Raw genomic sequence first — 27920 nt, 5'->3', positions numbered from 1 at the left:
CGGCCACGGGAAGCGGGAGCAGGCGGTTCCGACGGCGCTGGTTTGGGCGGCTGGGGCAGGAAGATCAGAGACTGAAGAAGCACGATTGCCGTTAGATTGACATCTAACGGTCTGACGCTGGTAGAGTCGATTGTTGACTAAGTTTCTTTTTTGAGAAACCTTGTGTACGCATGAAATTAGTAGGCCCACAAGTCAGCCTCCAAATCTGTGGCAGACAACATAAAGCCCATTTGCTATTTTTTATAATTTGCAGCCCATTTGCTAATTCTTAAGTAATTTATTACAGCCCATTTTCTGCCCAGGACCATGGTCAAAAAGTTCAACCTTATTTTGCATATTTCAGTGGAGTCCGAACTGTTGTAATCCCGAAATGATAAACATTTTTTTAAGAACTTATTGATTTGCCAAAAAATCGTTTTGTTTTTGTAAGCAAATAAGACGTGGGACAATTGAGTTGGTTTAAGGGAAAACCAGTGGTAAAAAAAATCAGCGCTGGGTGGGAAAAAACAACAAAAATAAGGATGTAAATATGAAAAGGGAATTTTATGTGTTTTCAATATAATGATACGTGTATATGAACTAGTAAAACTATAGGTAGAGATTAGAAAACGGATGTAGGACATGCGTTTCAAGAGGAAAATAGAACTGGGCTGTGTGTTTGATTCAGTAAAAAACTGCTTGCGGATGTTGTAAGACAAAATATAACTAACGCTGGCGGGCCAGAGGCCAGTAGATACCTGCTGGATCTTTGTGCCCCGTTGTCGTCATGGGCTAGGCCTGTTAAAAACAAAACCAACCCTGGGCAGTCTGCAGCCCAGTTGAAACTTGCTCGACCTGAAAAAACAATATACGTGCTCAATAAACGAGAGAATTCTGCAAGTACAGACTGATAACTGGGATGCAGCACGGATATTTTTTTTATCGTGATAATAAGTGCATGCACTTGTTTCGAAAAAATTGGAGAACTGGGAATTCGAACGGCGGGTGCTTATGCTACCCATCAAATAAAAATCAGGTGCCTGAAAATTCGTTTTGAAACAAATGATTCAGCTTTATATCCACGTCGACCCTCGGCATGATGGTTGGAAGCAAATGCAAGTTCATACCAAAAGATCGTTAGCAACAATACCAACTTGCGGACGACAAGGTAGTACAACTACCAATACCAAACTAACTTATAATCTTTTTACTCCTGGCCCTAGTGTTCGTCTGGTAGAAAATCTTGCAGAGGACCAGCTCTCGCTCCTTCTCTTGCTCCAGGTCCCCGAGGTGGTACTGGTGCATCACCCAGTTGGTCCTCTGCTGGTCGAAGTTCTTATTGGTGTGCAGCACCAGAACCTTTTTTGCTGCCCGTCTGCCGGCCGTTGACCATCACCGGCAAGGTATTGCCGGTCTTGTGCCACATCGCGTGCATGCCGCACTCCGACTGTATCTCGCGACGCGTCCACGTGCCCCTTTTGAATGCCCTGGAATTGCACTAGAAGAAATGCTTCCTTAGGCCACTCAGTGTGATACCTGCAGTATTGTGGAATACAGGTTTTAGTGTACCTAGTTGGCATTTTCATAACATCTTTGGCATGTTGCAGTCACTTCTTTCACTTTTTATTAACTGTCAAATTGTAATTGCTTCACCAGGTCTGTGTCTAAAAAGAAAAATAGAGCTATAAACAAAGGAATATGTTTGTGCAAGTAGACGGCCGATCGGTGACTTACCTGGAAGTTTCTCAGGTTGGGTGTAGCATATGCCGTGCTCGCAGTCGATGGTTGGTATGAACAAATCGATGAGAGACTGAAATCTCGCGCTGTCAGCACTCACTTTGGCCTCAAGGTTGTAACACCCCGCATGTAACTTTCCATATTTGTAACTCCAACTCTTGCCATTTTCGGCTATGTGTTATGATATTCCCTTTGTGGTTGGGTTTTGTCTTTCGTTTTGCATTTTGTTCATGTCATGCATTTCATATCATGTCATCATGTGCATTGCATTCGCATACGTGTTCGTCTCATGCATCCGAGCATTTTCCCCGTTGTCCGTTTTGCTATCCGGCGCTCCCATCTCCTCCGGTGCATCCCTCTTGTTTTCTTTCGTGTGCGGGTGTCAAACGTTCTCGGAATGGATCGAGGCTTGTCAAGTGGCCTTGGTATACCACCGGTAGACCACCGGTCAAGTTTCGTTCCATTTGGAGGTCGTTTGGTTCTCCAACGGTTAACCGGGCATCCGCAAAGTCCATTTGTGTGTTGCAGTAAACCCCCCTCAAAACCAGCCCAAAACCCACCAAACTCTCTTCCATGCTGTAGGTCGTTCGATCACGATCATGTGGGCGAAAACCGCACCTCATTTGGACTCTCCTAGCTCCCTCTACCTATAAATAGGCATCTCTCCCGAAAAACGTTCGCAGATGAAACCCTAACTTCGTCCCCTCCGCGCCGCCGGACGAAAACGTCCACCGACGGACACGTCCGTCTTCCACCACCGCCGCCACGTGTCGCCTCCGGGTTCGCCGCCGCCCGCGCCCGTACGCCGCGGCCCGCCAGGCCCGCCGCCGGCCCCGTGGGCCCGCGCGCCTCCGCCGCCCGCGCGCCTTCCCCCGCTCCCGTGCGCCGCCGCTGCGGTCTCTCCGCCGGCCGGCACCGCCGTTCGCCGCCCGCGGCCTCGCCGCCATCTCCGCCGCCGCGCCGCCGCGCCGGCGAGCTCGCCCCCCTCCGGCCGGCGCCGTCTCCCCGTCTCTCCCTCCGGCCGAGCCCCGGCGCCGCCCCGCGCCTCTCCTTCTTCTGCTCCGGACGCCGCGGCTTCCTCCACTCCGGCGAGCTCGAGAGCCTCGGCCAGATCTGGATCGAGCACTGTGCATTGACATTTTCCCGAGACCCCGAATATTTGCAAGTTTTTGCATTTTCACATTACATGCCCTTGTTCATAGCATCATAACTCTCTGTACATAGCTCTGTTTCACGCGTGTAATATATCGAAATGTTCGCCTCGTGATGCTCTTCATTTTGTTCAATTGCACCATGTTAATTATAGGCCATCTTGATGCCCAAATCTCTGGTGCAAGAGTGCTAGTTGCTGTTATCTGCTGGCTCTTAGCAGAACTTGGAGATTTGTTATTTTTGTATCATTTAATCTGTGCATCTTATGGGCATGAACTCTACATGTGTTTTGTTGTATGCCATGCCATCTTTCCAAGGGTGTTTGACATGTATTTTTGTGATCTCTGTGGTGACTAGCACAAGCAGGCAAACTAGGCCCCGTAATTTCTGTGTCCTTGTCTGCTGTTATTTTGTTGCCATGTAAACTTGATGCTACAGAGAGATCCATGCATATTTTGGTGATGTTCAGTAAGGATGTTTTGTAGGTATTGTTGTAATTGATCCATTCCTACCCTTTTTTGCAATGATGGAGTGCCATAGCATGACTCAATCTTGCTCTACTTTTGCTATAAAATATTTCTGGCAGATTCTTAACATGATTTGCAATTTTGCCAAGCTTATTGTAGTTGATCCATACATGCTATGTACTTTCTCTTGCCATGGATAGCTTCATAAATATGCCATCTTGCTGTAGGTATGCTTGTTTTTGTCATGCATTTCTTTCTGGTGAGTGCATCAAGCTCACCAAGATGCCTTTATATTATTGTTTCTGCCATGCTCTGTTTTCTGCCAAGTCTGAAACCTGTTAACGAAACTTGCTATGTTTATGTGGTTGCCATCATATCTTCTGGTCCTTTTTGTCTTATGGTCAGTAAGGGACTTTTGTCATATACATTTAGTAGAATACTGCCATGCCTTGTTTTGCTATGTTAACTTCCTTTAGCATGTTGATTTCGTACTCTGAACATTGCTACCTGATGCTGTTTCAGGCATGTCCAGTAATTTCACCAAGTCTGTGATCCTGTTATCTTTTGCACTTTTGCCATGCTTGTTTGAGCTTGTTATGTTGTGATCTAGCCGTAGCACAGTGTTCATCTTTTGTCAAGAATCTCCTGTAGATTACTTCTATATGCTTTGTTGCTATGCTGGAGTGCTGTAGCATTGTTGCTTGTTGCATTTTAAGTGCTATCATGCTGTTAATCGCAGATTCGTGTCATTCTTGTTTTGCTTGCCATTTGCAAACCGTGCATCCGTTCCCGGTGATCTTTATATCGATTTCGACCGAAATCATCTCATCTTTCCAGTGGCATGCTTGGTTTGCCAAGTTACTGCCTTGTTCATCATTTTCCTTCCGGAGCACGCATATGCATCGCATATCATATCTCGCATATCATACATGTTTTGCATCATGTTGTTTGTGCATTTCTCGTGATTGATTGTGGTTCCGTTGCTTATGTTCTTGTCTTGGGTAGAGCCGGGAGATGAGTTCGTGAACGAGGAACCTGTTGAGTACGCTTACGAGGATGAAGCTTTCGACAACTCTGAGAACCTTGCAGGCAAGATGACCACCCCTCGAAATCACTTCTATCTTTGCTTTGCTAGTTGTTCGTTCTATTGCCATGCTGCGCTACCTATCACTTGCTATATCATGCCTCCCATATTGCCATGTCAGCCTATAACCATCCTTTCCTAGCAAACCGTTGTTTGGCTATGTTACCGCTTTTGCTCAGCCCTTCTTATAGCGTTGATAGTTGCAGGTGAAGTTGAAGTTGGTTCCATGTTGGAACATGGACATGTTGGGATATCACAATATCTCTTATTTAGTTAATGCATGTTTATATCTTGGTAAAGGGTGGAAGGCTCGGCTTTATGCCTGGTGTTTTGTTCCACTCTTGCCGCCCTAGTTTCTGTCATACCGAGATTATGTTCCTTGAGTTTGCGTTCCTTACGCGGTCGGGTGATTTATGGGACCCCCTTGACAGTTCGCCTTGAATAAAACTCCTCCAGCAAGGCCCAACTTTGGTTTTACCATTTGCCACCTAAGCCTTTTCCCCCGGGTTTTCGCGAGCCCGAGGGTCATCTTTATTTAAACCCCCGGGCCAGTGCTCCTCTAAGTGTTGGTCCAATCTGTCAGTCGCCGGTGGCCACCAGGGGCAACTCTGGGCTGGTCTACCGGAAGCTTGGACAATCCGGTGTGCCCTGAGATCGAGATATGTGCAGCTCCTATCGGGATTTGTCGGCACATTCGGGTGGCTTTACTGGTCTTGTTTTACCATTGTCGAAATGTCTTGTAAACCGGGATTCCGAGACTGATCGGGTCTTTCCGGGAGAAGGTTTATCCTTCGTTGACCGTGAGAGCTTATGATGGGCTAAGTTGGGACACCCCTGCAGGGTATTATCTTTCGAAAGCCGTGCCCGCGGTTATGAGGCAGATGGGAATTTGTTAATGTCCGGTTGTAGAGAACTTGTCACTTGACCCAATTAAAATACATCAACCGTGTGTGTAGCCGTGATGGTCTCTTCTCGGCGGAGTCCGGGAAGTGAACACGGTTTGAGTTATGGATGACGTAAGTCGGAGTTCAGGGTCACTTCTTGGTCATTACTAAATGACGACCGTTCCGTTGCTTCTCTTCTCGCTCTCTTTTGCGTATATTAGCCACCATATATGCTTATTGCCTGCTGCAGCTCCACCTCATTACACCATCCTTTCCTATAAGCTTAAATAGTCTTGATCTCGCGGGTGTGAGATTGCTGAGTCCTCGTGACTCACAGATTCTACCAAAACAGTTGCAGGTGCCGACGATGCCAGTGCAGATGATGGGATCGATCTCAAGTGGGAGTTCGATGAGGAACGTGGTCGTTACTATGTGTCTTTTCCTGATGATCAGTAGTGGAGCCCAGTTGGGACGATCGGGGATCTAGCATTTGGGGTTATCTTATTTTCATTTGGATCTTGACCGTAGTCGGTCTATGTGTGTATTTTGGATGATGTATGAATTATATTTATGTATTGTGTGAAGTGGCGATTGTAAGCCAACTCTTTATCCCATTCTTGTTCATTACATGGGATTGTGTGAAGATGACCCTTCTTGCGACAAAACCACTATGCGGTTATGCCTCTAAGTCGTGCATCGACACGTGGGAGATATAGCCGCATCGTGGGCGTTACAAGTTGGTAATCAGAGCCATCCCCGACTTAGGAGCCCCCCTGCTTGATCGAATCGCTGGCGTTGTTGAGTCTAGAACAAAAATGTTTTAAGTCTTAGGATTATATATATCGGAGAGTAGGATTCTTTTTACTCCTCAGTCCCTTCGTCGCTCTGGTGAGGTCTCCTGACGTAGAAGTTTTGACTCTTCTCTCCTCAAATTTCACTAATTTTTTTAGGATCACGCGGGTATCTTGGAATCGTTTCGATGGTTTTGTGACGAGAACATTGTTCTTGGTGCCTCCTGACATTTAGGGGTTGTGGCAGTGTCCCGGGGAGTTGAGCTCCGAGGTGTTGTCGTCACAATTTTATCGTTGCAGCTCTGGAATACCTGAGTTTCGCCGACATCGAAATCTCTTTTATGCAGTTGTTGGTGAGATCACCTCGACGCCACCCAGTACTGGGGCGGGAGTTCGGGAGTATTGCCATAACTCGTATAACGGATGTTTTCTTCGAAGGTTGAGGTAAACGATTTCCGAAGGTTTCTTGGTTATGTGTTGACGGATGGATACAGCTGGATCTAGGGATTGCTAGTTTGGGTGATATATTTTGTGTCCCCTGTATCCCCAACACCAGATTCCATAACCAGAAAGTTTCGGGAGTTTATAAGTGGGAATTCTAGTAGCCTTAGGATATCTTTCCGACAGACGCATGATATGAGATTGGGGTTCGACGTCTAGTGGTCCGCCTGTACACGGTTGGTTTTACAGTGGTCTCGTAGTGTCTTAAAGAGTCCTTGGCTATGCCGACTCGGGGACGCTTCGTATGTCATGTGCACAGCCTTGTACATGATGGTGCTGTACGATCGAGCCCGTGTGGGCCCCAGCACGAAAACTTCGGACGAAATCTCTATCATATGTTTGTTCCGGCTCATTCTGCAAGCCAATACTTTGTTTTGTTTTGAATTGTGGTATTCGAGTTGCTTCGAAGGCATATGTTGAATCCATACCTTTTCTAAGTGGCTTCTCAACTTATGGAAGTGTGATGATTTACTACGGAATTCATTCGTTCATCCTCGTTCGAATGTTTATTGTGAAGACTATATGTTGCAATTTCTATCCGTTGATTCTACTTATCTATTTTTCTATCAAGATGCTAACGGATGTCACCCTCTTCAGGATGGCTCCGCCAACGCGTCAAAATCCGGAACGCAATGATGGGAATCAAGCGAACCCTCCGCCACCACCTCCGCCTCCGGAGGCATGGCAAGCTATCATGGCAGCCACCAACGCCAATGCTCAGATGATTCTGCAACTCTTGCAAGAACGCACCCAAGGGCAAGGCAATCAAGGCAATCAAGGTCAAGGTAACAATCAGCCTCACTTCGCTACACTCAACCAGTTTCTCGCAAATCAGCCCAAGTCTTTCAGCTACTGTGCCGAGGCCACGGATGCCGATGATTGGCTCGTGGACATCAACAAGCATTTTGAATGTAGCAATGTCAGGCCTGAGGACTATGTCAAGTTCGCTTCTTTTCAGCTCAAGGACCAAGCTGCTGATTGGTATCAACAATACAAAGATTCCAGAGGAGGTCATGTGATCACTTGGACTGACTTCTGTCGGGACTTCAAAGCGCACCACATTCCACAAAGTGTTGTTGAGAACAAGCGTGAGGAGTTCCGCAATCTCAAGCAAGGCAACATGTCTGTGTATCAATTCAACATCCAGTTTCAGAAACTTGCTCGCTTCGCTAAACAAGACGTTCCTGATGAAAAGAGCCCTGAGAACGAGATATGTGCAGCTCCTATCGGGATTTGTCGGCACATTCGGGTGGCTTTGCTGGTCTTGTTTTACCATTGTCGAAATGTCTTGTAAACCGGGATTCTGAGACTGATCGGGTCTTTCCGGGAGAAGGTTTATCCTTCGTTGACCGTGAGAGCTTATGATGGGCTAAGTTGGGACACCCCTGTAGGGTATTATCTTTCGAAAGCCGTGCCCGCGGTTATGAGGCAGATGGGAATTTGTTAATGTCCGGTTGTAGAGAACTTGTCACTTGACCCAATTAAAATACATCAACCGTGTGTGTAGCCGTGATGGTCTCTTCTCGGCGGAGTCCGGGAAGTGAACACGGTTTGAGTTATGGATGACGTAAGTCGGAGTTCAGGATCACTTCTTGGTCATTACTAGATGACGACCGTTCCGTTGCTTCTCTTCTCGCTCTCTTTTGCGTATGTTAGCCACCATATATGCTTATTGCCTGCTGCAGCTCCACCTCATTACACCATCCTTTCCTATAAGCTTAAATAGTCTTGATCTCGCGGGTGTGAGATTGCTGAGTCCTCGTGACTCATAGATTCTACCAAAACAATTGCAGGTGCCGACGATGCCAGTGCAGATGATGGGATCGATCTCAAGTGGGAGTTCGATGAGGAACGTGGTCGTTACTATGTGTCTTTTCCTGATGATCAGTAGTGGAGCCCAGTTGGGACGATCGGGGATCTAGCATTTGGGGTTATCTTATTTTCATTTGGATCTTGACCGTAGTCGGTCTATGTGTGTATTTTGGATGATGTATGAATTATATTTATGTATTGTGTGAAGTGGCGATTGTAAGCCAACTCTTTATCCCATTCTTGTTCATTACATGGGATTGTGTGAAGATGACCCTTCTTGCGACAAAACCACTATGCGGTTATGCCTCTAAGTCGTGCCTCGACACGTGGGAGATATAGCCGCATCGTGGGCGTTACAAAGGTGCTCGATCAGCTCCTGATCCGTGGGATCGAACTTGACGCCAGCCGGCAGCACCGGCCAATCCTTCTTCGACTTGCATCGGTAATTCCAGTTATATGGTACTCAATGTATGATCAATCAACTGTGAATGATGAAAGATTTCGACAGATAAGTGGTACTCCAAATCTGAAGTCCAGAATACCCGAACACGCCGCCGGGATTCTTGTGTCACCTCACGCGCAGCGTGTTGTCACGTCAATTCAATGTGTGGACATGATGAATAATTTGACCGACGTATACTAGTACTGCTACTGTACTACTTACTAGTCATATTTAGTGTCACAATTTATACATAGGTTTAACTAACAAGTACGCACTTGAAGCCTAACTGATATATATATATATATATATATATGGCTTCTGCACAGCATCTCAGGAAGGTATCTATCCTTCAAACCAGAGGAGTGCTTCAAACTAACAACAGTACATAATATCCAACAAAAGAGGGTCGTGCTACAGCAGCAGAATACATGGCTCAGTCTAGATATCAACACAAATCAAGTTGTGCATATTTGCTGTTGGCATGAACCACATCGCCGCATGTCGGGTTTGCAAAAGCCATCCATCACATGGAAGCTTGATGCCTTTCACACACTGAAGATTATCTAGCAACAAGCTGTGTCGACGAATCTCTGGATATGGTGATTCATGAAACCCATGGTATGATGTGTAAACACAGCCCCCCTTGCGAATGGAAGTTGCATAGCACAGTAATCATCGCCGGTGATATGATCGATGATTGGTTGGATGATCAGATAATTGAGCCCGAGGAACAAGGAGTGGTTGCCGAGGCTGTAAACCCGCCTCCAGTTGAATACGCCTGGCCCAATGGAGCTGGGATCTTTCTCGAACACGAAGCAGCCATAGCCATCAATGTCACGAACGCCCCACGCATTATACTGCATGTGGTTTGATGTAATGGTTTGGTCAATTTGGTACGTGCGAATGAGCATCAAATGACCGCCGTCAGCTGAACGAGCGATAAACCACCACCCATCGGCTGGTATGATTCCAGGTCCTGGAATCATGAAGGCCAGCGCATTTGCGTCTGCTGCAACAATTCAAATTAGAGACCAAAAGGACAAAAATAAACAATCATGTTCAGAGTATGTGTGGAATTAAGATTATTATAACAGTGACACATATCATAGACAGAGAATTGCAATGCCGTGGTCATAATCATACCCCAAGTTAAAAAAATAAGCCAATGGCTTTCATATTCTAGCAATATGTCATGGTTCAAACATCATGTAACAATGAGAGGAAAACAGCTATGACAGCGCCTACTCATATTCTACCATAGCTCTTACTACTACTATTCTCATATCAACTCTAAGCAATAACATGCGTTGTTATAAAAATCTTGTAAACGAGAGTAACATATAGCGATCATGATGTTATGCTCAGAATATGTATTCTAACAATCATTAGATGCCAATTGTTCTCATATCAACTCTAACAATATATGTATTCTAACAATCATTAGATGCCAATTGTTCTCATATCAACTCTAACAATAACATGTGTGGTCATAAAAATCTAGGAAATGAGAGGAACATATAGCAATGATGTGGTTATAGACATGCTATGCATTCTAAATTTGTAACAAATGAACAGGCAGTTGTATTCATAAGGTAAAGATGAGATGAGATAGAACAATTACATGACGATAGATTCCACCAGTGTAGGCAGCCAATCTGTGCGTCGACCGCGTAAACGATGCCATCGTGCACTATAGCATCAGACAGAAATGTTGCCTCAACAGGATTGATGATGAGCCATAACCATGTATGGCGACCGGATTCCAGATAGACTAATCCCATGTTGAACAAGGCAATGAGCTTGTAATCCATGTAGTCTTCTGATGGTGTGGGCACTTCGCAGATTACAACTTTCTGCAAACAGAGGTCGAGCCAAAATCTTGACGCGTCTCGTGCGTAGTAGGCAGGAGTGTCCGGCGGGCCGCGAGGCTCGATGGCGGCGGTATCCAACGATGGAAGGGTGATCTCTCGCTGGGTGTAGATATCCACAAGATGCCACGGACTACCGGTGTGGTGGATGAGGACGATCCAGTTGGCCTTCATGCCCGCCCAGTAGTGGCCGCGCATGAAGGACAGGTGGACGGGTAGTGGTAGCATGTCGAGGGGCACCACGGCAACCTCCGTAGGATCGTCAAGTCGGTGTCTGGGCCACTTGCGAGGATCAGGCATCAGCAAGCAGGGTGTCTTGAAAAGAGCCGGCCGGTTGCAGACGAGTAGAGGGTACAAAGACATCGAGCATGCGGCCAGACGGACGGTGCAGAGTAGGTCCATACGACTACAGATCTGCTCCAAGAGAACATCGGGGAGGGAATTCCAATCGCGGCTCTGCGTGTCAGTCGATTCTGCCATTGGGGTTTTCGGTGCCTGCGAGCCAGCGGGGAAGTGGATTCGGGCGGGCGAGCGAAGAAGCTTCTCCTCGTGTGGCCGAGCAGTGAGCGGGGGGATATGGTACGCGCGAGCTACCAAGGAAGATGACGCGGGCAGGCGAGCAGTGAGCGGGGGTAAATGGTGTGCGGCCGACGATGGGGAAGAGAGGAGGAAGAAGAAGAGAGGAGGAAGAAGAGTGGAAGACGGGGAAGAAAGTGCATTCAATCTCAGTTCTACTAGTACTACTACCAGGATATACCGTCCTTCGGAGTGTAAATAGTTACACCGATGACATGTGGGTCTACCACAACAGGGCCCATATGTCAGTTAATGGAGGACAGAGGTGCGTAGGCGTATTTGCGGAAGCGTGCTCTACTGGCAAACATGATGGCAGTACTGGGTAAGGCTGATTTAGTAACACCAACACGCTGGTTCAGCTTATTAATTACGTGTCCCATCTGGTGCAGCGTGTATTGTCACTTCACTGCGAAGACTAGTTGAATAGTTCTCTCTGACCGAGATGGGGAATAATGGATCGCGAGGACTTCCTTTCTACAGTATCCCTATGCCTCTACGCTCACTTCACTCATTTTGCTCCGTACCTAGTCACTTGTTGAAATCTGTAGAAAGACAAATACTCCCTATTTGGGAACAGAGGGAGGCTTTTACTCCGTACTATTTTGGAACAGAGGGAGTATCACCATATGGAGGGAACAGAGGAAGCTTGAAATATGAACATGTCAATGGGAGGGAGTAAGCCCCATGCATGCATGCAACATGCAACACTCACACGTACACATGGACGCACGCAACACTCACGCACCCATGCAGCACACAGCACACGATGCAACACACACGCTCACGCTCAAGTTCTCAACCTACTCCCTACGTCCGTGAAAGACTGTACATTTAGAGATTTACACACTGACCAGGGCATAATTAACGCCCAAAAGTAGCCGACTTATGTGTGCATGCGAGCATTGAGATAAGAAGATTAAATGAAGGCCGTTGCATGCTGTAATTAAGGATAGACATGTAACCTATATCCACATCACAAGTTGGTGCATTAGTCAATCAATATCGATTTAGATTAAAGGCTAAATGCATTGGAAGTGTAGATGTACATCATGTACTACACTCTTTATTTTATAGCCGATGTACACTCTTTGTTGGAAGACCGAGGGAGGACACGTGCATGCACTCACATACACAGCCAGGGCGGTTCACGCGCAAGGATTGGACTCGTGTCGCGCCTGCGTAAAGTTTTGTTTAACTGATTTCTTTGCTCTGCCAACTGACAGGTGGGACCCAGAAACCAGGTGACAATTTAACCAGTCAACAAAGTGCCACGTCGACTATGTGGCCGGTCAGTAGGGTGCAATACGGTGCTCTACGATGAGCTAGTGATCGTATAATCGCCGCAAAACTATATATAGTGACCGTAAAGAGCGTATTGTTACATACGTTGACCGCCAGTGTATTTTTCTCGTTTCAAATTAAGCCATATTAATTGGAAAGGACGCAGTATGGACTACTACTACTAGTACTAGTACTGCTTTGATGTGTCCCGTCAACTCGCCGAACAAGGAGAAGCTTGCTTACTACGCCTCTTCCTCGCCCACGCGCGCGGTGGTTCGCAGGACGAGGAGAGGGTTTTGACTACAATGCCCTCTCCCTCTCCCTCTCCCTCTCCCTCTCCCTCGCCCTCGCCCTCGCGGTGGACGTGCAACAGTTCAATCGGTGTCGGATTGCCAAAAGCATATTGTACTGTAGTATCATCATTGTTGGACCTTCCGAAGAGGCGAAGAGCCAAGTGCAAGGTTCACACGAGTACGAACTGTTGAACCTCCCGAAGAGGCAAAGAGCCAAGCACAAGGTTTTATAGGAGTTGTCGTCCTAGTAGGAGTGTACTACAACTATAGCGAACGATGCTACTGTATGATGCCGCCACATCACGTATATCCAAAGCTGTGCCACCTTTTTTTTTTTCTCAAAGAGCATGTTGGAGCCCGTGCAACAACCACACAAGTTGCACATACACATAACACATTTACTAGTAATAAATTCTAAAGGACAAATGCCAGTATGCCACACAAGTTCATCTCCAATTCATGTGATAAATTTGTGCACGACTAGTCTACATATATTCACAGCGCTACCGTTCACAATTACCGTACTCCACTTACACGTTATAGATGGGCTACATGTCCTCCTCCAGGTTCCAGTCCCAGGTGTTCTTCATGGATGGCACGATCCATAGTGGTGGGCAACGGGAATCATTGTCGCAGCTTTCTAGTCCGGTTCCACACGATGGCGACTCATCCAAGCTGAAGCGGCATAAATCAGGGATAGCGTGTCCCAGCATGTCGTTCATCGGGCGGTGCGCACTGAAGACACAACCATGCTTCATGAACGCCTGGCCTTCCGTGTCGTGCACGGAAGGTGGCATCCGCTTCACAATGGGGTAGCTGTCCCCGATGGAAAGCGAGTACTCTCCAAGAGTGTTCCTCGGCACCCACGTAGCATCACGGGGGTCGAACTCGGCGCCGTTCATCTGGTACACGCGGCATCCCAGATCTGGACACATGGTGACGTACATAGTCAAGGTCCATGCATAATAATGTTGTGCTCAAATATGGCGGTCGGTAATACTATACAGCAAATAGTACTACTCCGGTATAGAGGAAGTAAAATAACCGGCTTATTATATATAGCCACTCTTGGCTACATGGATGAGATAGTAAGACATGGAAAAACAAAAATGGTGGCAGCTAGTGGGTTCAAGTCTTCAAGGGCCTAGCTAGCTATACGCGTCCTCCAAGGTAAAAAGTACTCCTACTAGTACTACAAAGTATACTACTAGTACAACAATGAAAGAGAAGGCGAGAGGGTTAAAAAATGGAATACCTGGGTAGATGGTGATGGTCCGATCGTGGTAGATTGTGTGACCATGTTGCACATCAGTGGTACCATGGGTAACGACTGCTAAGATAGTTGATCCCAATATGCCAAAGTCAGCTACAAGGTTCCAGGTTAGACCGAATCGCGGATGCAAATGCACATCCAGGATCGGCGATCTTATTTTGATCGGGGGATGACTGGTCCCTGCAAAATAATGGAGTATCGTTAGGTATGCAAATGATGGTTTGTGCATTCCGTTTGTAATCTCCCGTACCGTAGGATGGCAACCAGATGAAACAAGTCCCCTGGCTTGTCACCGCGAATATGCGGCCTAGATGGCGCACGGCGTCTTCGAACGTGTAGGGGTACAAATCTGCCGCCGCCAACATGCGACAGCCTCTGCCGTTACTGCCTCTTGCATTGATGGCAATCCTTATGTCAAACACCGCGATGAGATAGTAATTGTCGTAGCCGCGTCGCTTTGTCGGCGGGTCCGCAATTGCTATCTTCTTCAATCTCATGTAGGCATCATCATACGTATTCAAGCCCAGCCAGTCTGGAAGTCCGATCCCAATGGTGGAGAAGGGGTCTACCGGAACGGCCGCACCGCTGTGGATGTTGTGCAAAATGATGGTGGTATCCGGCCGGAGGTATGCAAGCCAATCTTCGTTAGCACCGACCCAGACCTATATATAAGACGGTGGGCAGCGAAGAAATTACGGGATGGAAATGGAATAACTAAGTACTACATGATCAAACTCCATTACTGACCTGCTCATCGGACAAAATCCGACTACCTCTCAACGCCGGCAACTCTAGTGGAGTCAACGTGCAACCATGGCCAGGGAGCGGTGGACTGTTCGAAGGATTGTCCCATAGAAGAACCTTCTCCTCGAGGACGCATGGAAGACCAACAAGCATGGCCTTTTCCCAAGCCTATTTAAGCAGCGTCTTGAAAAAGTTGGTGCAGGAAGCACCGAGTCTTGCGGCGGTGAGGACATCAGAGCGGCGTGCGATTTCTCCCAGAGGATCGTCGTCCAGGGTCTCCCAGCCCTGATGAGGAGGAGAACCGCCTGGCAAATCCATGGGTGCAGCGACGAACTGCCTTCTCTTCGGGGGGAGGGGAACTAGCGAGGAGGAGATAAGAGCGTAGTAACCGCAGGGCCTCGTCCCTTCCAACTGTAGATCGTTCCTCAGCGAAGGGGTGAGGCTATTATTTACTACTAGTACTAGCATTATGGAGCGTTATGGGATTGCATTATACTGTAAATAATAGCACTAGTAAGAAAATTTTGGCACTAGGTAGTAGTTTTTGGCGTGGATTAAGAAATTTTGGGTATGTTTTTGCCATTTTTTGTACACGCCAACTAGTGTCAAAAAACGTCTTACATTATGTGACGGAGGAGTACATACTCGTACTGTAGCAGCACTAGTACTACTTTTCTCAACTAGTAGTGTGATGTACTGTACTTCTAGTCTAGTGTAGTATAGTGCACCAGTTTTGAACTCTTGAATCTCAGGGCCAAGGAGCTACAGTTGGAAATGGAGGGTACTACTGTTCTCTAGAACCAGCGCTGTACTATCAATGCAGGGGAAATACACCTGCGTAGTGGCCTAGTGGGTACTCTCGGTGCTCTATTCAACCGCTCCTCTCACATAGCTGGCCTACTCAGCCGCTCCTCTGACGCACACACACTAGCAGCCTGTTTATCAGCGACGGTTACTGCGGGGGCAGAACATTTGAGTTATTTGATACAGCGAGACTAGGCTTTTCGCATTTGTGGAGGTGTAATGGATCTCGTCGAACTTTGTTAGTAGTTCCTTCTTTATGAATGAGATGAAGCAAAGCTTTTGCCTCTGTTTCAAAAAAAACACGTCAAGAGGAATTTCTTTTATAGTAGAGCCGATAATGGAGTGAAGTCCACGCGTGCAACGCCACAAGCTACAGAGTAGTAGTAGAGCACTTTACGTACAGAGCCATATTGCACAGTTCCCAATGCCCCGCCAGGCTTTTCCGGCTCCTCGGGCTTAATTGGGAGGCGCTAGTTTAAATATGCTAATAGCTGGAAGCTGCAAGCGAGGTGCAGCTAGGGCGAGCACGCGAGCCACGGGATGCTGGGAAGGAAAACCCGTTCACGTGGCTAGGCTGTCCAGTGCACCCAGATTGTGGGGCCGCACATCCGTTTGACTTCAAAACTCAAACTACCCGTGTAAAATATTGGCTCGCAGCGAAGTGTAGTAGTACTATTTTTAAAAAAAGGCCGCCGTGCGTTCGGCCGGGATCGAACCCACAAAACGAGGTATACACTCCCGCGACCACTAGTAGTACTCGTTGGAGTACAACGCAACCTAGAATCGCCTTTTGTCACTAGTAGTACGTACATTGTTCCTTACAAGAAACCCCTAAGAGCATGGTTAATAGTATAGCCAGCTACTGGCTATAAGCCAGTGCCATGTCATCTACAGCTCATCTTATAGCCAACATGTACAATAATAGATCAAAAGAGTGTACTACTTTTTTATTATGTGGCCCACTTTCATTCTCACAAAGTGCCTAGGAGCACGTGCTAGAGCTGGCTCTTCATGAAGAGCCCGCTTACCTTCTCTCTCCTCTCCTCTTTCCTCCAACTAAGCAGAAATATACTAGTTTATTTCTTATAGCCCGCTGACTCAGCTCTACTGTACTTGCTCTAATAATGCAAGAAAGCACTAAAATGCCAAGAAACCACTACCACTTGCATACGTGGCAGACTTAAGATAAGACTACCTTATCAACCATTGTACATGCTCTTACCAACAAAAATCCTCGAGTGACCTCCTACCTCCGGCCCGTCCACCTAGTCATCCTCGGCCATGGGACGCAGCTACCGCCGCCGGCAGAAGGCGAGGTCAAAACCGCCGGCGGTGCGGAGCCCATGTTGTGGCAGCTCGGATGCCAGCTCCGTCCGGCGCTCATGGCCGCTAGCTAGCCAAGATAGCTCCGTCCAGCTGCTTGTCTGCAAGGTTTGCTAGCTAGATTGGCACGGCAGCGCGGCGGCTTGCTCGCGCGCGCCGCGCTATGGCCAGCCATCTAGCTCGAGCGAAGGCCAGCGCGGCGGCTTGCTCGCTCGTGAGTCATGCTCGGGCCAGCCTGCCAACCCGTGCGGAGGCCAACGCGGCGTCCGGCCCGTCCGGCGGAGTGGCGGCCAACTCGCTCATCACCGGCGCCGCCGACGAACACGGATCAGTACTGTTTGAAGTAATGTTCAGGAAAAATAATGATTTGGGGGGGGGGAGTAACAGGATAGAAGGTCAGATGTGGGTCCCTCGTGTCAACTGTCAAACAAAATGTGTTGGTTTAAGCTGCCTCTCAGCACGGACGTGTGGGCCAACCCTGTCATAAATGGGTTTAAACGAACCTAATCGGTAGGAGTACTAGGTAGTTTTTGGCGTGGATTAAGAAATTTTGGGTATGTTTTTGCTATTTTTTGTACAATAGATTCTTCCTAGGGCTGGTTGAAAGTGGTAGTTTTTTGTTAAATACTCTACATATTGTAAGTAGGAGTGAAAGTTAAGCTTTGGAAGCCAATAAGCAAGGCTAGTTACATAGTGCATATGTGTACATGATTGAAAGTAAATATCAACCATGAGTGACTAATATCTTGATGGAAAACTCGAAACTATGGAATACTAGGAAAAAATGCATGGTTGGAAATACTAGCAATGTTCATGTCCGTTGCAACGAATCATAATTAGAATAATACTTATTCACAAACTTGGTACAAAACACTCTAATTTTGATATACATATGTCACTAGAGATATATTATGTTTCAATTAGAATATATTCCTTGGGCTGTTTTGGTGAGGTCAGGGAGGGATGTGGTTGGTTTTAAGATACTAATTATGGGTTTTTCTGCAAATTGGTAGACAAGTGGGATGTTGGTGAGAAAAGGCAACAACTTACCTCACAATCGTTAGATGTAGATCTAATGGTCAGAAACGACGGATGGCAGACACACCAGCATCACCAACTTAGTCTTGTGTAGGAGTACTAGCAAGATCCGTGCATTGCACAAAACATCAAGATGCATTTTTTTATAAAACACTTGTTGTGATTGACCCTTGCGGGAGTAATCCCATGTGTAAAAACTAATGATATCTCGAGAAATATGAGATAAGGTGAAGAGGAGTGGGGTGTGGTGGTGGTTGGTGGTCGGACTGAGCGGAGGCATGGGGATTGACGACGCCGGCAGCGGCCACCAGGCCAGTTTGTTCCAGAGGCTTCCTTCTTAATTGCTCAACAATGAGGTTTGTTGGAGATAAGGATGAACGAGGGAAGGCCTTGTCTGCAAATGTGGAGAGGGGTGCGGGTATCTTTTAGTTTAATTTGCATCCATCAGATATAGATCGGACGGTCTATATTGCAAGATGGCACACGTACCATCATCACCAACTCGGTTTTTTATAAGAGAAGAAATATAAGTATGGAGATACAAACGTATTATCGATACTTGCTTCCGTAAACTAGCATCTACATTCTATTCAACGCCTCGGCATGTGGGGCCTTAGCACAATGACTTCTTGACTGTGTAAAACAAAGATTTTCCCATCGCCGACAAGGAGGGGGTGACGGCGGCGCGCTTTTTGGCTTGCTCTAGTCCTAGTAGTCATACTAGGTGGTCTAAGCACGTGTAGATTTATTCTTTTTCATGTCTCGTGTTCGCCGTACTGCCACGACTGTTGATGAATAGACGGTAAGTTATTCACGGGGAAACCCTTGTTGAGCGTGTTTGCGAGAGAGAGAGACAGTGTGCGTGTGTGATATGTTAGAGACTGAGGCAATGATAACAGATTCTTGGTGTCTATGTGTGTGGAGGATAGAGAGAGACATGTACATGGGGCTTTGTGTTGTGTAACGTGGAGACACATATACATAATTAGAGAGTGAGTGTGTGAGATACACATGCGGACATGAGGAGAGATGAGGATCCAGATAAATGGGTGTTTGTGCACGCGTTTGTGTGTGAGAGGGAGAGAGTGTATGTGGAGTAGAGAGACCACTGATGATGTAAACCTAGTATAAGGGAAGGGGGAATGGTGTGACATGTGTAGTAGCGAGATAGCACGGGTGCGGGCGGGGGGAGCAGACTATTTGGAAAGACATCGAGTGTGTGTGTGGGAGAGGGGTGTGAGAGCGAGAGAAAGAGAGAGCTAGCGACGGAGAGAGAGAGAGAGAGGAAGAGAGGGGGCGGGAGGGGTCGTTTGTGTCCATAAATGGCGTATAGATAGGGAGACAATGTTGATGTTGTCTGAAATTGGCCTATGAACGGAGACACAAGGGAAGCGAGTCATCGTGTGTGTGATAGGGACTTCATGAGAGATCTAGAATAGATGGTGTAGAGAACAATGTGCGAAATCGAGAATGATTATACATTAGGGAGCTATGCAAAGAGTCACGACATATATGTATACAGGGAAGGAGTTGGGGCGGGTCTGCATGTGGGAGAGATAGAAAGAGGAGAGTGGTGCACAAGGAGACAAAGTGTGCTTGTTTGCAGTGGGGGTGGTGTGTGAGGTGAGTGTGCGAGAACCACATAACTTGGGAGATAGACGTTTGGGGGCGACGTTTTTTGTGTATGGGAAATATACACTCTACATAGTGCGTGTGCTTGGGTAAGAGAGGTAGCGGGAGACCTAGAGAGTGAGGGAAGAGATGTGTGCATGCCCGAGAGACAAAGTGATAGAGACCTATGTTGGGGTCCGGACTTTACAAGAGAGAGGGGTGTTAATGTGCTCGTGTGTTGGTGTTTGGGGGAGAGAACGACTTCTCTATGTGTGTGTGTGTGTGGTGGTGGGGGGGTGACTTCAGATAAAGAGTGAGGTGTCTATATTTGAGGGACTTTAGCGTAATTGAGATATTGTGCACTCATGGTTGATCAATTTGTTTCACAGTTTGTACTATGAGATAACGATACTTTTGAACATGCGTGATATACCTTGATGTACCAGAATTACAAACCTAAGATTGGAATTTTGGAATTCGACTCCATCATTAGCTTTTGTAATTCATTTAAACGGAGGTACATTTTTTAAGCCAGGATTTCGTGATTTCAAATTCATATATCAAACCTAGAGATATACACATACGGGCATGTTCAAACTTTATAATCATCCACTTTATTCATACACATACACATTTTTGCTTTTGTCATCATATTTAGGATAAACACATTTGGAATTTCATTTGAATTGGACCGTATGATGGTATTTGCTTGTAGTAGCTCAATGATCCATATTTGAATTGAATGGACAATCTAAGTTTCGAGTTGGAGACATTGATTTTCAAAACTTGCACTTTTTTTTTGCGTGCAAAACAAACAAATTGTCGGCCATGATATCATAGTCGGACGTACGAGAGCAGAATACTTATAATTTTAGGCGCCAAAAGCTTTCAAACTTCCCGCTCACATCGAAATATCACGCGCCCGAAAGTTTAGCCCTGCGATATTCCTGTTTTACCCCTGCCACATGAACGAAAAAGGGCTGCTTTGGTAACTCCATTGTTTTCCCCTCTTTGCCCCCAACATTCTTCCCCAGAGCCCCTCCCCTTACCCTCCCCGACCCCCCAACCACGACAAGCCGCCGAATCTAGTCCTCCACCGCAGGGGTAGACCTCACACCCCGCCGGATCTACCTTCCGCACCTTGGAACCCCCAACTACCAACTCACCACTTCACCGGAGCCGCTTCAGCGACTGGCTTGTCCACCGCTCCAGATCTCCTTGACCGCCATCATGGTCCACCGCACCGGATCTGCTTAACTGGCGCTGTTGAGGATATAACCATTAGAGTCACCCGCCCAGGAGGGGCCGGGTTACGTCATAATGGTCATCACGCGAAGCCCAGCACCAAACTTGAAGACGGTGGGTCAATAATGGGCTTAAGACCCGGAGATGGCTTAAGGCCCGTAGTGTTAACGCCGTTAGGGTGAAACTTGTAGTGTAAGGCAAGAATAGTTAAGAGTCCGGGGCGGACACTGTTATGAGCCGGCCGGGACTCTGAGAGCCGCTGGGCGTCAACCTCTCTATATAAAGGGACGACCCGGCGGCGGTTTAGGGACAAGTAAGACAAAATCGATAACCCGGCAGGACGGTTTAGCTCCTGGTGATCGAAACCCTAATCAATACCACCTCAACTGGACGTAGGCTTTTACCTTCACCGTAAGGGGCCGAACCAGTATAACCCTCGTGTTCCTTGTCCCGTTTAACCCCTTTAAGCTTCCTAGCTGCGATGGCTCCACGACTAAGTCCTTGCACGAGGACATCTGCCGTGACAATTCCATGACAGTTGGCGCCCACCGTGGGGCCGGCGCACGGTGGATTTGAGTTCTTGAAGGGCAGCTTCGAAGGGCTTGATGACCAAGAGTCCTTGCGGCAAGCTCTACATCGATGATGCAAACTGGGGCCCCGACGCCGGCTCAATCGAGTACGGGTATCGGGTCCCCTTCGGCGGAATTCATGTCTTCATTGGCAAGATTGGTGAGCCGGGCCCTGAGCCGGATTTCTGCGCCGATCTCATTGAGATGGCTCAGCGTGCACGACCCGCCCGGGCTCTACCTACCTTGAAGCATGCTTTCGTGGGATGTGTCCATGGAGGACTCTCTGAAGGATCTGGATCTGGTGATGAGACGGCCGCCGGCTCTGACGGCGAGTCGTCTACGGATGAGTCAAACTCGTTGTATCAACTTCAAGATGGCAGGCTCAGGGGTTGTTCCGATGGCGACAGCATTCCGGACCCCTTTGAGCCGCCGAGCCGGGTTGGAATCTTCATGGCCGGCGCACAACCTGTTCAAAACCACGCCTCTGGGTCAGGAAGCCCGGTGCTCTCGCCGGCTCAGGTGCTGATGGATCTCACAGACAAGATGGCGGTCCTGTTGACCGCTACGGTTGCTCCGGCGGATCAAGTTCAGCATGACGCGGAGGTGGCACAGCTAAAGTTGGATCTAGCAAAGGCCAAGGAGGATCTGGCGGCGGAGGGGATCAGGATGGCTACAGAGAGGGCGGCTCTCGACGCCCAGACTCAGCTGATTCAGGCACAGTCCTTCTGGCTCACGATGGATCAAAACGCGTCCAATGAGGTCATGAGAAGGAGGCATCAAAAGGCCCAATCTCGACTCCCTCCAGTTTACGATCCTCGAAACCTCTTCGACACGCCGGGTAGAGGGTCTGGTAACCCGCCAGAGATCATAGTGCCCGGGGCTGGGACGCCAATTCAGCCCCAAGTGATGGGACCTCCCCGGGTGAACCCTGCCCCGCCTCAGTACGTGCCAATACCACCGGGTCATTATGCCAACCCATTGGAAAACATGGTCGCCGCGGCAGCGCGGCTGGCGGCTCTCCCAATTGATGGTGACTCTCCAACGGCGGTTGAAACCCACCGGGTCAGAGAACTCCTTCAGACGGCTCTGGCGCAGCAAGAGGCATATTCTTATAGCCGGGACAGGATTCATTCAACCCCTCGTCCAGGCCGGAGCCCGAGTTATAGCAGACACATGGTCTCAGCGACCGGCTGAAGTAATGTCCGACGCCATGACTTGCCTCCTGGCCACGGCCCGGCTCATAATGGAGCCTTTCACGCGGTAGACCAAGACAGAGCACGGCAAGAGGCGGAGCAGGTGCCTCAGTTGACGGCTCACCAGCCACCCCCGGCTTATCCGAAGGCTTCCATCGACGTGGGTATACCTACGAGGACTGGAGGTGTCCCTTGTCTGGTGCCGGCTCTCCGCAATGAACGTCTGCCCAAGGATTTCAAAGGGCCTAGGAAGGTGCCTAATTACACGGCTGATTTACAACCCGGAGCCTGGATCGAGAGTTACGAGATGGCCATGGAGTTGCTGGAGGTCAGCGAAGCGGCAATGGCCAAGTACTTCACCATGATGTTAGATGGGACTGCCCGCACTTGGCTGAAAGGGCTGCCACCGAATTCTATCGGGTCTTGGGCTGAGCTGAAAGCCCGGTTCATCCAAAACTTCAAAGATACCTGTGGGCAGTCTATGTGAATTGTGGATTTGACTAACTGTAAACAGCAGGAGGGTGAGTCCACAACCCATTGGGTTCGCCGGGTCAAAGAGATAATACATTCATCTGATAAGATGGACGCCGGCTCTGCAGTCTTAATGTTGGAGCAGAATTGTCGTTTCCTGCCCCTGAAGATGAAACTCGGGCGGCTCAAGCGCGACTGCAACGATATGGGTACGCTGATGGCGGCTCTCGTCAAGTACGCCGACTCTGATAGTACCAAGGACCCCGCGTCAGATGATGAAAGGACAGAGAAGGGAAAGAAGAACGGCAATGGCAAGGGTCCTCAGCATAACCCGACAAATCAAGGAGGTAACAAGCGTAAGGCTGATGGCAGCATGGAGTTTGTGGCCAATGCCAGCTCACAGGGTAACAACCAGCGACATAAAGGAAGGCCACCTCCCCGAGCCGGAGGTTCAGGCCCAACGCTTGAGCAGTTGTTGAATGAGCCTTGTCCAAGGCATGGCTCTAGGGAGAAGCCAGCTACTCATCTATGGAAAGATTGCGCAATCATGAAGGCCTTTAAGAATTCCAATGCCTTTAATGGCAATAATGGCTCGGGCGGCGGCTCAGGCACCGGCGGCTTTCATGGCCCGGGCGGCGGCTCAAATTCCAATCCTCGGAATGTTCAAGAGGGCTTTAATCAGCAGTCCAGCCAGGGTCATCAACAGCAACAGGGGGGATACCAGACCAATCCAAAGCAGCTCAATGGTGGACAGTATCATGTGTTTACCACTAGTCTGTGTAAGCGACATCAGAAGCTTCACAAGAGGGCTGTGAATGCTATTGAGCCGGCGGTTCCACGCTATTTAAGATGGTCTGAGCAGCCTATTGTGTGGAGTAGGAGGATCACCCTCCCCGGGTTGATAATCCGGGTCACTTGGCCCTGGTGGTGGCTCCTCAGGTGGGAGGATATAAGTTCACTAAGGTGCTCATGGACGGAGGCAACAGCATCAACATCCTCTATTATGAGACCTTCCGTCGTATGGGGTTGATTGATAAGAAACTCAGCCAGTCCAATACTGTTTTCCATGGTGTGGTGCCTGGTAAGTCGGCATATCCAGTGGGTAAGATCGAGCTGGAAGTGGCCTTTGGAGATGAGTACAATTACAGAGCGGAAAAATTTACCTTTGAGGTGGTCAAGATAAGAAGTCCGTATCATGCCATATTTGGGCGGCCGGCTTACGCCAAGTTCATGGCACGGCCGTGTTACGTGTATTTACAGCTCAAGATGCCGGGTCACAATGGGACCATTATGGTTCACGGCAGCCGAAAGATAGCCTTGGAGTGTGAGGAAGGTGACGCGGCTTATGCAGAATCTGTTTGTGCAACAGAGGAGTTGAAGTTTTACAAGGACAATGTTGACCCAACAGATATGACATCTCTGAAAAAGCCGACCACGGAGCATGAGCCGGCAATGAAATTGAAGTCAGCTGATGAGACTAAACTTGTTGATTTCGTTCCAGGTGACTCATCTCAGCAGTTTAGCATCAGTGCCAATCTGGATCCAAAATAGGAAAGCGCGCTCATCGAGTTCATCCGTGAGACTAGGGACATTTTTGCATGGAAACCTTCTGACATGCCAGGTGTACCTAGAGAACTCACTGAGCACACTCTCAATGTTGATCCGAAATTTAAGCTGGTCAGGCAATTCCTTCGGCGCTTTAATGAGGAGAGGCGGAAAGCCATTGGTGAGGAGGTGGCCCGGCTCTTGGCGGCCGGGTTTATTGTCGAAGTCTTTCATCCAGAATGGTTAGCTAACCCGGTGCTCATGCTCAAGAAGAATGGCACCTGGCGGATGTGTGTGGACTACACGGATTTAAACAAGGCGTGTCCGGCTGATCCTTTTGCTCTCCCTCGTATTGATCAAATCATTGATGCTACGGCGGGTTGTGAGCGTTTAAGTTTTTTGGATGCTTATTCTGGATACCATCGGATTAAAATGGCAGTTAAGGACCAGGAGAAGACGGCGTTCATCACTCCCTTTGGAGCCTTCTGTTATGTGTCTATGCCTTTTGGACTCAAGAGTGCACAGGCAACTTATCAGCGTTGTGTGCAGAATTGTCTTCATAACCAGATTGGGCGCAATGTTCATGCCTATGTGGATGATATTGTGGTTAAGTCTAGGGAGAAGGAGACCCTGGTCGATGACCTTAGAGAAACCTTTGATAATCTCCGGGTTTACAAGATGATGCTTAACCCGGCCAAGTGTGTTTTTGGTGTTCCCGCATGCAAGCTCTTGGGTTTCCTGGTTTCTAACAGAGGCATTGAAGCTAACCCGGAAAAGATAAAGGCAATCACCTCTCTGGCTAAGCCGGCGTGCATCAACGACGTCCAGCGTCTGGCTGGCCGCATCGCTGCTTTGAGCCGGTTTATCAGCCGTTTGGGTGAAAAGGCCATGCCACTGTACCAGTTGATGAAGAAAACAGATGAATTTATCTGCAATGATGCTGCTAATGCTGCTTTTGAGGATTTGAAGAGATAGCTGGCTGAGCCCCTAGTTCTTGCTGCTCTGGTTGACAAAGAGCCCTTATTACTGTATGTAGCTGCTAACTCACGAGCCGTCAGTGTGGCTGTGGTGGTGGAGCGCAAGGAAGAGGATAAGGAGTATCCGGTTCAGCGGCCGGTTTACTACGTCAGTGAAGTGCTCATTGAGTCTAAACAGCAGTATCCACATTGGCAGAAGCTTGTTTATGGTGTGTTCATGGCAAGCCGGAAGCTTAAGCATTATTTCCAGGGTCACCCCATCACTGTGGTTAGTTCTGCTCCCCTTGGAGATATCATCCAAAACAGAGAAGCTACAGGAAGAGTGGCTAAGTGGGCTATAGAGCTTGGGCCTCATGGTCTGAAATACGTACCACGCACTGCTGTCAAATCTCAAGCATTGGTGGATTTCATCAATGATTGGACAGAGCTGCAGGTGCCTGAAGAGAAGCCGGATAATACATATTGGACTATTCACTTCGATGGGTCTAGGCAATTGGAGGGCTTGGGGGCTGGAGTTGTATTGACTTCCCCTAAAGGTGACAAGTTCCGTTATGTGCTACGGTTGATGTTTCCCTGCACTAACAATGCGGCTGAGTACGAGGCCTTGCTCCATGGTCTTTGGAGGGCTAAGGAGATGAGCTTGAGCCGGGTAAGGTGCTTGGGCAACTCAGATTTAGTGGCTCAACAAGTATCAGGCAAGTGGGATTCCAAGGACCCTCTCATGGCGGCTTATCGCCGTGAAGTTGATGCCATTGCTGGACACTTTCAGGGTTACCAAGTAGAGCACATCGATCGCAGGAAGAACGAGGCGGCTGATGCATTAAGCCGGCTGGGCTCTCAGCGAAAGCCGGTGCCGCCTAATACTTTCTTGGACATCTTACATAACCCTTCTATTAAGTTACCTACAGAGGAAGACTTGGCTGTCCCTGACCCGGAAGCACAGTTGGTAGCGGCTCTCCACATCACCCCAGACTGGACAGTACCATATTTGGCTTACATGACCCGGGGAGAGTTGCCTGAGGATGAAACTTTGGCCAGACAAATAACCCGGCGGTCTAAGTCAATGATAATTATCAATGGTGAGCTACATCATCGCAGTGTCACTGGAACTTTCCAACGTTGTGTTTCCCCTGAGGAAGGCCAAGAAATTTTGCGTGAGATTCACGAGGGGGATTGTGGCCATCATGCCGGCTCAAAATCCCTGGTGGCCAAGGCTTTTCGTCATGGTTTTTATTGGCTGACGGCTCATGCTGATGCGGAGGACTTGGTCAGTAAATGTGACGGTTGTCAGAGGTTCTCGCGACGGGCTCATGTGCCGGCTCAGGAGCTGAGGATGATTCCAATTACTTGGCCATTTGCGGTCTGGGGGCTTGATATGGTTGGGCCTTTTAAAAGGTCCAAGGATAAGAAGACCCACCTCTTGGTGGCGGTCGACAAGTTCACAAAGTGGGTTGAAGCAGAGCCAGTTAGTAAGTGTGACGCAGCCACGGCGGTTCAGTTCATGAAAAGGGTGATATTTCGCTTCGGCTTTCCACACAACATTATAACTGACAATGGTACCAATCTGTCTAAGGGCGCCATGGATGAGTTTTGTCAACGAGAGCATATTCGACTTGATGTTTCATCAGTGGCTCACCCTCAATCCAATGGTCAAGCTGAGAGAGCTAATCAGGAGATCTTGAAGGGCATCAAGCCCCGGCTTTTGGTCCCTTTGCAATGGACGCCGGGTTGTTGGGTGGAGGAGTTACCCTCCGTGTTATGGAGCATCATACTACTCCTAACAGGTCTATGGGTTACACGCCTTTCTTCATGGTTTATGGAGCGGAAGCAGTCCTCCCCAGTGACATCCGTCATGACTCGCCTCGAGTGGCGGCTTATGTCGAGGCGGATAATGAGCGGGCGCGCCAAGATGCTCTTGACTTGTTGGACGAACAGCGTGATGTGGCAGCAGCTCGCTCGGCGATTTACCAACAAGACCTGCGCCGTTATCACAGCCGCCGGGTTAAGTCCCGGGTCTTCCAGGAAGGTGATCTGGTGCTCCGGCTCATCCAAGATCAGGCAGATGCACACAAGTTATCCCCGCCTTGGGAAGGGCCCTTTGTGGTCAGCAAGAACTTGCACAACGGGTCATATTACCTTATCGATGTTCGGGAGCACAAAGATTCACGCAAGTCGGAGGAAGAGACCCGTCGGCCGTGGAACGTAGCTCAACTTCGGCCTTATTACACGTGAGCCACCGGCTCTCATAATGTACATATTT

Source organism: Aegilops tauschii, chromosome 3 (assembly GCF_002575655.3).
Source record: "Aegilops tauschii subsp. strangulata cultivar AL8/78 chromosome 3, Aet v6.0, whole genome shotgun sequence".
Taxonomy (NCBI): Eukaryota; Viridiplantae; Streptophyta; class Magnoliopsida; order Poales; family Poaceae; genus Aegilops; species Aegilops tauschii.
This window is presented reverse-complemented; position numbering follows the sequence as displayed.